Source organism: Lepidochelys kempii, chromosome 8 (assembly GCF_965140285.1).
Source record: "Lepidochelys kempii isolate rLepKem1 chromosome 8, rLepKem1.hap1, whole genome shotgun sequence".
NCBI lineage: Eukaryota > Metazoa > Chordata > Testudines > Cheloniidae > Lepidochelys > Lepidochelys kempii.
In genome coordinates, this window is record NC_136387.1 from 6,810,477 (window position 1) to 6,825,283 (window position 14,807).

General features: G+C 49.3%; 1 protein-coding gene across 2 annotated transcripts in view; it reads right to left on the bottom strand.

Moving 5' to 3' along the window:
- The window catches only part of SYNPO (synaptopodin), a 60,648-nt gene extending 59,027 nt beyond the window's left edge, over nt 1-1,621 (bottom strand). For both annotated transcript variants that reach the window (XR_012160196.2, XM_073355325.2), the window contains exon 1: nt 1,512-1,621. The gene's annotated coding sequence lies outside the window, so the exon portion shown is untranslated. The remainder of the gene's footprint in view (nt 1-1,511) is intronic.
- Nucleotides 1,622-14,807: the final 13,186 nt, after the last annotated feature.

Here is a 14,807-nt window from a genome sequence, read left to right on the forward strand (position 1 = left end):
TTGGACCAGATCCTGAAAGTGCGCTGAGCACGTGCCAATCCCACTGATGCCAAGGGGTGCTGTGTCTGTGGAAGCAGCTCAGGATTTGGGGAAGGAAGAAAGGAGGATTTCTACTCCCCGGGAAGCGATGGGAGCCCGACAGCTTCAGCCGTTTAAACCAAGACTGGACCAAGCACTGGTGAATGCTGTGCAGGGAAGAGCCCTGCACTAGCAAGGGGCTGGACTGGGTAGCCCAATGGTCTTTGCCACCTCTCCTGTGGCATCAGCAAGGAATGGAGACATCTTCCCTTTGAAGGCAGCCTGTGATGGTCTGGTGATGTGACAGGAGGACAGGACTCTCCCGTCGTGTTGCAGTAGCAATTCTACAGCATGGTATTTCTCATTCTCTTGTTTTATCTCATTCCCTTTCCCCCTTCCCTAGCTTCTACCTTTGTCCCCCCACCCTCCTGGCAGCCTGGATGCACACAGGGAGAGGTTACATATTCTGCTGGATTCTGAAGTGGGAGGAAGGGGCCTTTCGCAGTTGGGATAGATATTGACACCTTCACACATCCAAGATCTGGCAGGGGGGGTGAGGGGGGAAGAGGCGCCACAGAGAATCCATCGGCTGCATTTACTTCACCCTCCTTGAGTGGGAGGGTGTCTATATCTGGAGAGACTGGCAGCATTTTTTACAGTGACAAAGACTGATCAGTGGGCCCCACGGGACAGCTGGGCCTCTCTACCGGCCCCCCTTCTGCCTAGTCACAGAAATGACCATGTTTCCCCCAGGAAAAAGAAAGGGGAGCTGGTGGGGAGAAGGGGATCAGCTCACCCTCTCCAGCCTGCCCACAGGGTCAGTTTTATTTCTCCGGTGGCCTCAGACAGCAGAACTCAGAGTCCTTCTGCCCAGGGCTACACTGATTGGCTCCTCCTGGACCATCTGATATCGCTCTACCTTATTGCCCAGCCCCTGGGTAATGAAAGGGATATTGTTCAGGGCAGGAGGGGGCTCACGCATCCTTCCCTGCAGTAGGTAGGAGGTAACTCCTTGCAGTTGCACATCTTCAGAGCTAAGCCCTTGAGTGCATGCACGGATACCAAAAGCTGGACCTGGCCAGCATCCCTCAGCCCAGCTAAGACAGTCCAGCTCCACGGACAGTGTTTACAACTCACAGCCAGCTGCTGTGCCAGGGACGAACGGGCAGTTGCATTTAGCGGGGCAGGAGGGAATGCCCTGCCTCAGCCTGCAACCTGAACTCCAGGGAGTAGCACCAGCTGGGCACTATTCTATAGATGGAAGAAGTTTCTGCAGTATCATTATTACTCTGATATCACACTGTGCTTTCTCTTTCCCTTTCCCTTCTTTCTTCCGCTCCTTCCCCCTTTCCTACTTTCCTTCTTCAGCAGGAAAATACCAAACATCTGATTGCCATGTGGTTTCCTCACCCTCTGTCTGCTCATCCAGAGCCAACCCCCAACCTCCTGCCTCATGTATTCGCCATCTCCCGACCCCTACCCTACCCACTTACCTGCTTCTGGAGAGCAAGGGCCCCAAGGCAGGGTGGACACTGCCAGGCTTAGAATCTTCCTTCCCTGGCCACTTCAGCCTGCATCTCACAGAGCAACTGGGTCTCCTCTGTCTCCCTCCGTAGCCTGAGCAGGAACGGAGGAGGGCAGGGTGAAAAGGGGGGAGAGGGGAGGAGGAGAGGGAGGAAGGGAGGGGGGGAGAGGAAACTTTAATAGCACAGAGCCCCTTTTGTTTCCAGCATATGGTATATTTCGGACATACTGAAGGCATTAGACACCTATATGAAAGTGCTTACACTGGAATATAAATGCAGCCCATATCCAGCTCTCTGGGAAAGCATTCCATCACGGATCTGGAGCCTGGCAAAATCCAAACAGAAAAGGAAAAATGGGCAGCTTCCAAAGACCTCAAGGTTTCTCTTTCACCTGGACAGTCCTTCCAAGCTCTCTGGGGATGTTCCCCGCTGATCCAAATGACTGATTACTTTTAGCAGAGATGTCGCTCCCAAAGAGTAAAAGATGTGGAGAATTCCAAAGCAAAAGGGCCCCTGTCACAGACAGTGACCACTGAATTACAGGGAGAGGTTGGAGTTTGGTTGTCTCACAGGGGCACTTGCAGAGTGAGCCAAACCCAAAGAGTGCAGGCAAAGCGCGACAGGTGGTGGCAGTGGGGCTGTGGGGGCACCAGGGGGACTATGCAGTGTTGGTGCCAAAGGAAAGGAAGTTTCCCTGTGACATCCATTGTGTCTCAAAAGCCCTGGTGGACTCTCCAGAGGCTGTGTCAAAAGACTTGCAGATCTCAACAGCTCTAGTCACTCAGCTGGTCCCGTAGGGAGGGGAGGAGGCAGAAGGGTGGATGACATATCTGCCACTGGCCTAAAACAATTTATATACATGTCTGGAGTCACGGACCAAGTGGCAAAACCTTCCATGCTGCCCTCTCTTGCCCAGCAGGCTGTAGGGGAGAGCTGGGCATACCCAGACCTGGCAACCCCTCCTTACAGCCTGCTGGAGACTAGCATCCAAATGAGCACATCTGACTCTGATGAGATTCCTTGACCTGCTCGGAGCCACTTGGCATCTCATGGGAAAGGCCAAAAAAACATTCGGGAGTAGACGTTTAGACGATGCGCAAATAAATTGGTTAGTCTCTAAGGTGCCACAAGTACTCCTTTTCTTTTGACGTTTATTCTGTTCACACGTTGCCTTCGCCCCCTTTCCCCCCTTCTCTTGATCTTTCTAAGTCTCCTGGAGACTATGGGGTGGTGGAGGGAGGATCTGGATTCTGCAGCTGCTGCATGCACACAACTCCTGTGGCGCTCAGCTGGGCTGTTCATGCCCAGGTGAGTGAAGCTCAGGATCTTTGTGGCTTAGGAATTTGCCTGCATCTGCCTCTTCTTCACTGGGGCTGTCCTCTATGAGCTCAACATAGAGAAGGATGGTTTCGTGGCTGAGACAGGGGGCTGGGACTCAGGAGACCCAGCTTCAAGTCCCTGCTCTGCCACAGACTTCAAGGGTGACCTTGGGCAAGTCACTTCATCTCTTCGTGCCTCAGTCCCCATTGGTACAATGGGATAATACTTTCTTTCCCCCATGTCTGTGATCAGTTGCAGCTGTGAGCTCTTTGGGGCAGGGAACATCTCTTGCTTTGTATTCATACAATGGCCTCATTTGGAGCCTCTAGGTGCTACCATGATACAACCAATAATAAATAATAATAATCTATTTCTACAGTAACCACTGGAGATGTTAAAGGGGGCTGGGAGGAGTTCATTCATTCTGCAGTGCCACGGTATGTCTACACGGCACCCTAAACCCAGGCTCTGACTCAGGTTTGAGCCCTGGCCCCTCTTCCATCCACACACAAATCAGGATGGCTTAAGTCAGCAAGCACTCAGGATGTGGGACCTAGGGCCCTGGTAGAGGGTGGATCAGAGCCCAAGTCCCACTGAGACTTGGGTCCAAGCCCTGGCATTTTGCAGTGTGGCTGCAGGTCAAGCCGCAGACCTGAGTCAGAAGTCTCTGTAGTGTATCATGGATGTGTTGGCACGGCTGTAAGACCCGGGTCCAGCCATTGTGAGCCCAGGTTTAGAATGCAGTGTGGACACTCAAGCGTGGGCTTGGGAACACACGCTCAGGTCCCCCAGACTTGGGCTTAGCATGCAGTGTAGACAGGCCCTCCGAAGCCAGAGTTCCCAGTGTCAAAGTGCTTCTCTGGTGCTGAATCATTTCGGCCTAGTCACTGGGCGGGAGGAAGAGTGAGCAGTTCGGAGGAGCTGGCTAACCGAATAGGCTGTTTACACACCAATAGCTTGCTAATCAGCAATCAGCAGGCAAGGAGCTGAGAGACAGCACAGCCCAGGGCAATGGGAAAACACACACTACCTGATTCGGTTGTTTGACTCTGTGTGGTGCACTAACACAGTGGGGCTGATGTGCAAGTTAGGGTTCAAACGTGACCCACAGAATCATGCAAGGCGATGCCCAGGAACCTTCACCTTCAGCACAGAGGAGTGCCCAGCGCAGAGGCCAGAGGTTCCAATAGGAAACGCCCCAGCTCACGCCAAGCAGCAGGTGTGGGCAGTGCAGACTGGTGGTGCCGGAACGCCATGCTCCGGGAACCAGTGCATGCTGGGATCTGGCAGGAAGACGCGGATGGCTGCAATCGGCCCCAGTTCATACGAACGAGGCACACGCCCTGGGCTCCTGGCAAATGGCCAGCATGGCCCTTATATGGACAAACCTGGATCTGACCACGCTAGTGTCAGCTCAAGGCTTCCACCCCGTCCCCCTGGCTGCCAAACCAACACCTAGCCAAAGGGGCACGAAACTGATCCAGTTGCCACCCGCAGCACAGCAGGGCTCCCCTCTGCACCAGTGACTGCTCCAGAGTCCGAAACCGGGTGTCTCTCCCCCAGCAGTCGTACCTGTGGCCAGGGCCGGGGCGAAGGCACTGAAATGAGACCGTCCTGATGAGCTCTGCGCCTGGACTCAGGTGAAAGAGCATGTCGTCCCCTCTCCAGAACCGCAGCAAACTTCCAAACCCCAATACCTCAGCAAGACAAGCGACGGCCACAAGCCGCGCGCACTGGGCAGGCTGCGTGGTTAATTGGCACTTTGTCCAGCGGTGAGCCCGTCACACTCCAATTTGAAGTAAAAAAAAGCAGCCAGTAAAAAGCCTTTATAGCTCTTCAGAGCTCATAAACCTGCAGGGCTCTAGCAAGGGGCCACTTGATTGGGGGCAGCCAGGAAAATCGATTGCAGATTTTGGTAAGTTAAACATTACAGCATTGCAAGCCCCGAAGCCTGGTTTGCTGAGCGGACCCCCAGTGGCAGAAATTAAACAAGGGAAGCTTTATGGGTGCGAGGGCGGGAAGGGACACTCTTGTTTTCCCTCCTCCCATGCTCCATTCTCATTTTCTCCCTTGGCTAAGGTACAGCAGACTTGTGAGGGGGTTTTAGAGAATATATGCAGTGTGCAGAACACATCTCGGGCAAAGCAGATCCTATAGGAGGACAATCACTCTGTTTGCCATCTAACCCTAATATAACTCCTCAGGTGTTGTGCCCTGAAGGGACACTCCCCCACACAACAGGAGATACGCAAAATCATCCGTGCAGATCATGTTTTCAGAAGCTGCCCACATCGCCTTTGTCTTCTGTGATTTCCTCTAACTTTTCCCATTGGGTTGCATCCCTTAAAGAGACTGGATGCTCTGGTTTAATTGGGACCATCCTGATGTTTCCATCTGATAGCTTGGTGGCCTAAGGACCATTTCATCTCATCAGTCAAAGCACTTGGGTGTTTGCTACAGAATGTTTGTTCCAGCCACCCTGATGTGCAATGGGTACACAAAGCGCTTCCCAAGCATGTGTCACACCACCCATCGTTCAAGGCCAAAGTTTGGCCGGGCAACAACGTTGCAATGTGAGCTCGAGGGGGCAGTGACCCAGCCCCCTCAGTGTAAAACCCCTGCAGGGGTCAAGAATCAAGGCTGAAGGGGGAGGGCGCCTGGCTGCTACCAGAGCCATACAGAGGAGGGAATTGAGGACACTGGAGTGCAGGGGGAAGGGTCTGAGCTCAGACACCACTTTGCTGTTCCAAGTGGCACTTTCCTGACCCAGGTAGGGCAGCCAGAATACAGAGCACTCCGATATTCGGTGACCTTAAGAAACATTGCCACAAAAATGCTCCGGTTTTGGATTATGAAACTAGGGTCACCTGAGCACCCCAGAGCTTCTTGCTCATCCAGCTGGTCCTCTGGAATCTCCTCCCATAACCCCCAATCCCAGTGGTTCTCAAAACATGGTCCACAGAGCGATTCCAAGTGGAGCTGCGTGTGTTCACCACAATGGGGAGACATCTATCAGTCTTCAAGCAGCTTCCTGCCAGTGGTATCCTAGCCCTGAAATCTTAGGCTTCCCACAACACAGTTGAACTAATGCCCCAGCCCACTCCCTGCACCCTATGTGGCTACTTCATGCCTTTCTTTGGCAAGCGTTTCTTTGCTGTGAAATTAGCCAATGCATAGGCCTGGTCACAAATTTTCCATCTAAACTTATTTTTTTTAAATGGAAAATTGGGTTTTTGGTCAAAACAAATATTGCCATAGGAAGTGTCTGTTTTCCTTGAAAATGTTTGATTTTCCGTCAGAAAACCATAAACCTAAAAACCGAACATTTGGGGTTTGGGCAGTATTTAGATAAACTTTTTCCAGCTTTTAGGCAATTTTTTTTTTTTTTTTTTTTTTTGGTTTTCAGCAGTTCTCAGGTGAAAATTTTCTGGGCTTTGGCAGTTTTCAGGCAAAAACTTTTGGGTTTGGAGTGCTTGGTTTTTTTGAGAAAAAGGCAGAATTTTCCAATGGGAAAAAAAACAATTTTCCAAACAGTTCTATTCACTCGTGATCAGATTTGCTGAGAAGACAAAAGTGGAGGGGAACCAAACCCAGGAGGAGAGAGCTAAACTGCAAAGCAACCTGGAGAGATGAGAGCAGTGAGGTCTTGACAGAACGGAGATCCTCAGTATAAGTAAATGTGATGTCCTACACCCAACAAGAGGAAATCGGCAGCATGGATTCAAGCAGCCACACCTGTTCCATTAATCACCCTCCAGTTCCTAGTGTCACTTTCTAAGTAAGCCAAGCACTAGAAGGTGTGGAGTTCAGAATGCGACATATCCACAAGTGGATCTCTTCATTGAGTAGTCCACAATCTGACCATGTTGGAGCACTATGACTCCACCTTACCTCCTTGTAGGAAGTCGTGACCTATTGCACCATTAAGTTGCTGCTCTTGTTCTTTGCTGAATGTATAGATCTCGGTCTCTTTGTTTGGCCTGTTCCGGGTCGCTCTTTGGGTGCATTTATTGATGGCATGACAGCATCACCAGCTATAGAATTGATCTCTCCCTCTTGTGTTCCTCTGAGCCCCCTGCCAAGCTGTCTCTTTCCCCTCTCCCCACTGTAACAGCATTCTAGCTGCTGGACAAAGGACATTTAATTATTCCCAACTGGAGGTGTGTCAGAAACATACGTTGCTCAAGTTCTAGGGCACTGAGCGTATTTCTGCTTTAGAGATTGGGGCTCAAACTCAAGGATGGCTCACAAGTGAAAAGGCACTGGGTGGTCTCTCGCCCGACTCTCCATTCATGTGTACTGCAGAACTACCCCATCATTGGGTTTGATTGGCAGTCTCTGATTAAGAGGGAGAGGTCCAGGAGTTAAACAGGATGGGTGGCTGCGGGTCAGGATTCAGGTGCATTGGCAGAGCTGGAGGGTGGGGTCCCAGGATTGGAGCAGCAGGGGGGTACTGCAAGCTAGGAGGGAGGAGCATTGACAGAATTGTGCACCAGAGCAATTGTATAACCATGGCGCACTGAGATGTCATTTTTACAGCTGACTTCCCCTTTAAGGGCTTGATCCTGCTGTTGTTGAAATTGATTGGCTTATTACCATTCAATGAGTGCAGGGCACTATACTTTTTGGAACACAGAAAAGGGAAAATAACACAGAAAGGCCGCAATGGCCAGGCCTGAGCAGGAACATGAGAGAAGAGCATCGCCGCAGAGTACTAGCCAGAACCAGGAGCGTGTAGACAGCTATATCAAATGTGCAGCTTTGTTTATCGCACTGGGAGCTGTTGGGGACGATTATGTAAATATATATTTTACAGATGTTCTAACCACATAGTATTTATCCAGTCGAGAGTAACAGCACTTCCCGCTGCCATAGATACAGCTTGTCATGTCAACAGGGTCCAACCATCTGCTTGGGGAGTCTGTGGACGTTCAAGGGCTTTACGGCTCATCAAAGCAGCAGCCCAGTAAGCACGCCTTTTGGAACAAACCCCGTGAGGAGACAGCAGGGGTCCCTGAAGACAGCGGTTGGATGAAACTTTTGTATGAAGCCAAGAGGAGCACCATGGAGGGCCGCCAGGGCTCAGATAGAGTTCCGAGGCTGCTTTGCACCGTTCACATGTCAGATGCATGTAAACATGTAGCGTGGCATTAGCTCTTTACACAACAAACGTAATATGAAGAAATCTCACGGCCAAATGGGGCCCAAATAACCATGTTTACTAACTCTATGCAAGGCCTAGCTACATATATAAATATTCAATTTTTTTTCCAGAGGCAAATTAGGCTTTAGACAAAACAGAAATTTGTACAGAAAGTGTCTGTTTTCCTTGAACATCCTGAAAAATTTCAGTCTTTGGTTTTTTTTTTAATAAAAAGTTGAAAATTTTCAATGGAAGCTCCCCCTGCTGCCACCACCACCACCATCTCTGTTATTTTAAATCACACACAGCTTCTGAGACATAGTTCATAGAATATCAGGGTTGGAAGGGACCTCAGGAGATCATCTAGTCCAACCCACTGCTTAAAGCAGGACCAATCCCCAATTTTTGCTCCAGATTTCTAAATGCCCTCCTCAAGGATTGAACTCACAACCCTGGATTTAGCAGGCCAATGCTCAAACCACTGAGCTATCCCTCCTTCTTTAATAACATCAATTCTGAGGCCCGAGAGGGAGGAAGACCTTCTCAAAAACGTCTAAATCCATCTCATCTCCAGGCTCTGGATACTCTTACAATCCAGAACTGTCACATTGTCCAGTTTGCTGGACTTCATCAGCATATACTGTACAGCCCCATCACACTGGTAAGTAATGGTGGGATGCTGTCACTTTCCTTCAAATCTGTTGCACACAGATTTATGAATCTTAATAACACCATGCGTGGACTTTGACTCTCAGCTGCTACAGAATTCCAGGGCCCAGTTGCTGTAAGAAGGGTATCTGGGTGTGTGTCTTAGCTGGTGAACTTTCTTAACCTTCCCTCTACCACACCTCACAGATCCATTGGCGACTTTACTGGAAGTCTTGATTCGTGGCAGGAAGAGTCTGGACAGCCAAGTTTGTTGTGGGAATCATGAGAATTTGGAGAGAATGAGAGGAAATGGGTGGGGTGGGGGGAAGTTTGATGAGGGAGGGGGTGCAGAGGGGAAGGAATTTTTCCTTCCCAGTGTTTTGGCTGCTTCGGTGTGAACTTGTATAAATTTACTCCTTATCTCTCAGACCATTTGATGTTTCCATGAAAAGAAAACAGTCTGCAGAAAAAAAGGAATCTTGATATAATATCCCTTTGGCATTGTAAAGAATGTTAAACGGCTCTAATCGGCTGGGACTCTTCAGCACACTGGGGCTCGCATAGTTCTGGGGGAGCCACTTCTGGCGGACAAAGAAATGTAAAAGAGCAGCTTCTTATGCTGGGAGTGTGCCGCCCAGACAGGTCTGGCTTGAAGATGGAGGGCGGCCTCTCTCCTTCCTCCCTCTCCTCCCAGGGGGAGGAATTAATGACTTCAGAGTATATTTACCCAGGCCCTGGCAATCTTCAAGTCAGTGGTTCCTAGTCTGCAAAAAAAACCAACACAACTGCAGGCTTATGAACCAAGATGTCTTGAACCAAGATCATCAGATCCAAACTGGAGCCGAACTCTGAGGCTCGGGTCTGCCTCCCTTTCTGTCTTTCAGTAGTCAAGCCCCATGGCCCTCAGCCTTTTCCATACCACAACCTCATCTTACAACATCAACAAAGTTTCAGGAACACACCCCCCTCTTCCATCTAGCCACAAAGAAAGGGAGAGTGGGCAGGACCCCCAGGCCAAGAACCCACGTTCTAGACTGGCCTAAGGTTGATACAACCACCCCTTCCTTCCAGTCTACGGGAGTTCAAAGACAATGAACAGAACTAGCGCTTTGAGCCTCACACGCAGTGGGCCAAAATGCGTGAGCTGGAGGAAAAGGCACCTGCTGACAGGAGAAGAATGACACGGGCTACGTAAGACTCACAGGTCTTAGGAAATCCGAGCAAATGTAAAAGGCTCTGTTCTGCCTTCAGTCAGAGCCTTACCCAGCAATTTACTTCAATGAGGTTGAGCTGCAAAGGTAAAACAGAGAGCAGAAACAGGACCCAAGTGTCTAAACTTAATGCCATGCAGTTGGAATAACCTGATTCACCCATATCAGTGCTTAAGATGCCTTTAGAGGGTCCGGGTGCATAGGAAAACCATAGCAAGATATATAAGCAAGATGACATGGGGTGCATTAGCCTATGTTTCATAGAGTTTAAGGCCAGAAGTGACCACTAGATCATCCATTCTGACCTCCTGTATAGCACAAGCCATTAAATTTCCCCAGTAACTCCTATACTGAACCAATAACTTGGGTTAGACCAAAGCAGTGGTTCTCAAAGGTATTTGATCGCGCCCCCCTGCATTGTATTGGCAGTAGTTCACGTCCCACCCACCCCCAGCCACACAAGTGCATATACCGATTTTTTAAAAAGCCAACATACATCACTAAATATTAAAACCAGCAGGGCATTGATTCAAGCAGAGCCACCGAACCATTGTGATCAGAACAAAAGCAAAACCATGAGACTGTGTTCGATGCTTACAGTGAAATGTGCACACCTCAGCGTAGCAACTGGATTAATGTGCGGAGGGCAACGACTTTGTAAAATGCTATGCCAGAAAATCCGTCAAATGCACAGTGCCTTCTAGAGTGAAACACACAGCACCATCTGAGGTCCTGATATGCCTGGAGGAATCCGCTTGGCTAGTTATTCATTGCTGTGGGTAAAAATGTGTGCAGTACATTGTTTTTCTTAAAGCTTCTCATGCTCCGCCCCCCCCCAAATACATTTCACACATCCTTCCCTCAGGGGGGCATATCCCAGTTTGAAAACCTCTGGACTAAAGCATTTAAGTTCTCAGAAAACTAAATTGTTGTGTGTATCAGAGTGCATAGGGATATAGACACTAACCTAGGGTGACCAGAAAGCAAATGTGAAAAATTGGGACGAAGGTGGAGGGTAATAGGTGCCAATATAAGAAAAAGACCCAAAAATTGGGACTGTCCCTATAAAATCAGGACATCTGGTCACCCTACACTAACCCCTTTTTTGGATCTTGCCAAGAAACAACTGGAAGGCTCAGACAGACAGGTAAGACACAAACCATTTAAGATCCCAGCAAGTGGCTCAAAGCATCAAAGACACAGGAATCATCTACTGCTTCTACACTGGGAAAGAGGTCACCTCACAAACAGCCTTTCAGACAAGAGTCTTATTAAGCACAACACGGGCTCTGAAATATTATTATTCCCTTGGAGAACTGGTCCCTCTTGCAAGTACTGTAGTTCTTCTGATTTACAGCTGCAACAGCAAAATCTGCATGATCTTCCCATGGCATAATAACAACATTCTATCCGATCTGGGAATTATGGAGCGAACCCCCAGATAAACCGTCACAGCCTCACAACACTAAATGTGTTGAGGTACGCGCATGTCCTTAAGAGGGGCAATGTGGTGCAAATTCAAATGGTGTGTGAAAAAAATCTACAATACACTGTATAATTATAGATACTGCTGTGATCTTATGGAATATACTTGAAGGCAAACGAGCTGGAAGCATTATTTTAAAAGACCCAACCGTATGGGGTTTCTCCTACACAGGCCGGTGACTTGCTCGTAGGGATCGTGCATGCAGTTATCTTCCGCAGTTCTGAAGACCCATGTCAGCAAACGTATGACTAAGAGCTCTGATGCTGTGCAAGGAAGTCGCTACTGGGTCTACCGGAAACTAGGATCTAAATTGCTGGGCATGATGAGCGTCAAGGGAGGAGGCAGGGCATTGGCAAGGCTGAATTTGTTCCCTTCAACATTCTAAATTGGTACAAGCTACTCAGCTGGGCCACTTGCACCCACATATACCTGGTTTTTGACCAACTCACCCCCAACGTGGTCCTTACAAGAGCATTTACATCACTGCTGGATTTGGCCCTAGCTGTACAGGAAATGACTAGCACACAGGCACACAGATCACTACATTGTCGTCATACAGTGAAGGCCAGTTACATCCTTTGATGGTACGGTACTATTTTGTCATGCAGAGATAACAGTTGGGCAAAACAACCGGCCCACCATCCCGCCCCTCCACACACACACACACACACACACACACACACACACACACACTATCTGCACTTAGGTGACAAAGTTGCAAAGTCATAAATATGCATTCACCCCACAAAACAGAGCAAAAACGGCACTGCATATTGCACTGAAATTTCTCCGACCGCGCAGGCCCATGCCAATGAATAGGTGCCGCACCTATGTGGAAACACATATGCTCCATATCTGTAATGTGGCCAAATGATGTACAGATCAATGCCGAAACATGCACTTTCATGCATACACCAATGCCAAATAGATCCATTCATGTTTACACAGGCTGACGAGATTTGCTGGGCTGTGTAATTCATTGATGTCAGGAAAGCTTTGCTTAGATCTAGCACAGGGTTTTACGCGGCCTCCAATCACCACAGTATCTGAGCCCCTTCCATGGAAAAAGAAATATCAATAATGCAGTCCTTAGTCTTGGCGTCTCTGACACTTCTCCCTTTGCAGGGGGAAAAAACCCTCTGCTTGTGGCACTTTTCGTTTGGCTGGTTGCTTTGGTGGCTGTTACAGGGGTTTATTTTGGGGTGGGCGTGGGGTATTACGTTAGCTGGGCGTGTCAGCGTTGATTGTGCCATTCTGGCTATGGTGCAGAGGCTCGTGGAGGAGGAAGGTTTTGCAGAATGTCCTAATGAAGCTCAGATGCCACATCCGATTCCCAGTGAGATTTTTTTCTGCCTTTATAACCAGTACACAGCACACCCCTGCAAATTGGCATGATGCCCACAAACACACCCTTCCCTTCACCCTGCACTACGGAGTCCACTAACCCCCACAGCAGGGAAAGCCAGGGCCATTGGAAGAGCCATTCCGAGCATGTGCAAACTCTGCTGTGGTCCTGGCCATGAGCTCACTGAAGCAACTGTGGGAACGTGGAGGTTTCAGCCACAAGGGCAAACTGAATGATACGCGATGTCCAAACCACCAGCTGGGCTTCCTAGCTGTCCTGTAAAAGGCCGGGAGATTTTTACAGCAGGGTCTGTTACCCAGCTTTATAGCGTAACTGCCCTTTCAACCTAACCAGAGATAAAGCAAGTTCTGTGGGAGGTTCCCGTTGGGCCGCAGAGTCTTGAGTTTCCTTGCGCTTCAGAAAAATTCCTCTTGCAGTCGTCTCTGACACAGACGGCTTTCTTTTCTCCTTTGAGAAACCAGACAAGTTCTCCTTGGGTACTAACGGCAAGAAAGCCCCTTTGTTCAACTCTGCAAACAGGGCCATGCCACGGCCTACCCCCGTTTCCTAATTACCGCCTCCCGCGCAAGGCGCTCAATCCCCAGTGTCTAGCCAACTGCCCCAGCATTAACCTCGTGTTTGTCTAAGTGATCTGCCTCCTCCGTCCAACAATACAGCACTGTCTGTCCTGCAGCCCACACCATTTCAGGGGGCATGCAAGGCGGAGCACCGGGGGAGCGCGCGTGTGTGAGAAAGAACATGGGCGCCCAGCTGTATGTTGGCGTGAGAGTCAGCCTGCCCGCCCCATCAGTTGGGAACGGCTGAGGTGGGGATGCAGACACTGGAGCAACGCTGAAGAGGCCTTCACCTTACGGATGGTTGGGAGCAGCCAAACATTTTGATCGAAGAAAGAAGGCAGAAGAAAGAGCCTGGGCGGGAGACAGAGAGGGGGGGGGAACTCGGCCCTCCACGCATGAGCAGCCATTAATGAGAACCAGCTGAGGATATTCTGCCCCCTGCGTTCCTTCCCGCCCCCTCACCCCGCCCACACCTCCTTTTGGCTCACCCTTGGGGTCAGTTTGTATTTTCATAAGTCTTGACTGCCGAGAAATTGGAGGCTTGTGTGCCAATGAGGGTCTGATTTGTTAATGGCAGGCCCGAGGCAGAGAGAACTGAAACATGAGGAACTGAATTAAAAACTCCAGCCAAAGGACTCCTAACAGGGCGGGTTAACCCCCCCCTCCACCTCTCTCTGTAGAATGGCTGAACATCTGTGCAGCAAAACCTCAGGGACTCCCCATCTTCCCCTTACTAATCAAACACATGTAGATTCGGGGCATGTGTTTTCCTTGTGGATCCTGCCTATCACGCATTCATTTTATGTGGCTCAGGTGAATTATTTGGCTCCCATGTATTTCATATGGGGCTTTCTTCTTATGAACAAAAAAACGCCATATGAACAATGGAAATCACATGGAAGTTACACTGGAGGACATGGCTTCCCCCCACGCATGTGAATGATGGGGTATGGGAACATGCCTCCCATTATCTATGTAGCAGAGGACCTGACCTAGTCAGTAAAGTGAACTGAGCCAGCAGGCTTGATCCAACAGGTTTGTGTGTAGTGATTTCCCTTCTTCTCCTTTTCTCTGGGCTATTTCGTGTGGCAGTAGTGGTTGATGCAACATTCTTATTTATATTGCCTGGACCAGGCCCCATTGTGCCAGGCGCTGTACAAACACAGAACAAAGACTACTGGTCACCTTCTGGTCACATTTTCTACACGGACCCTCGTTACCAGCTTTGAAAGCAGAAGCAGCTGGGGCACCAACAAAAGAGTGATGAAATCTCTGATAACGATTAATAAGTAATAATACATAGGGCTTATTTAGAGCTTTTCATCAGTAGATCTCAAAGCATATTAGAAAGGCTCCCCTCTGCTTCTTTGTATGGCATGTATTTGCATGTGCGTGACAAATAATAGAGGTATAAAGCTGATGCGTCATTCGATGGAACTGTGGGAGAGAGTCATCGATAAGAGACTAAGCAGCAACATAGATATTAGTGCAAATCAATATGGCTTTGGGCCAGGAAGATAGACCGGAGATGC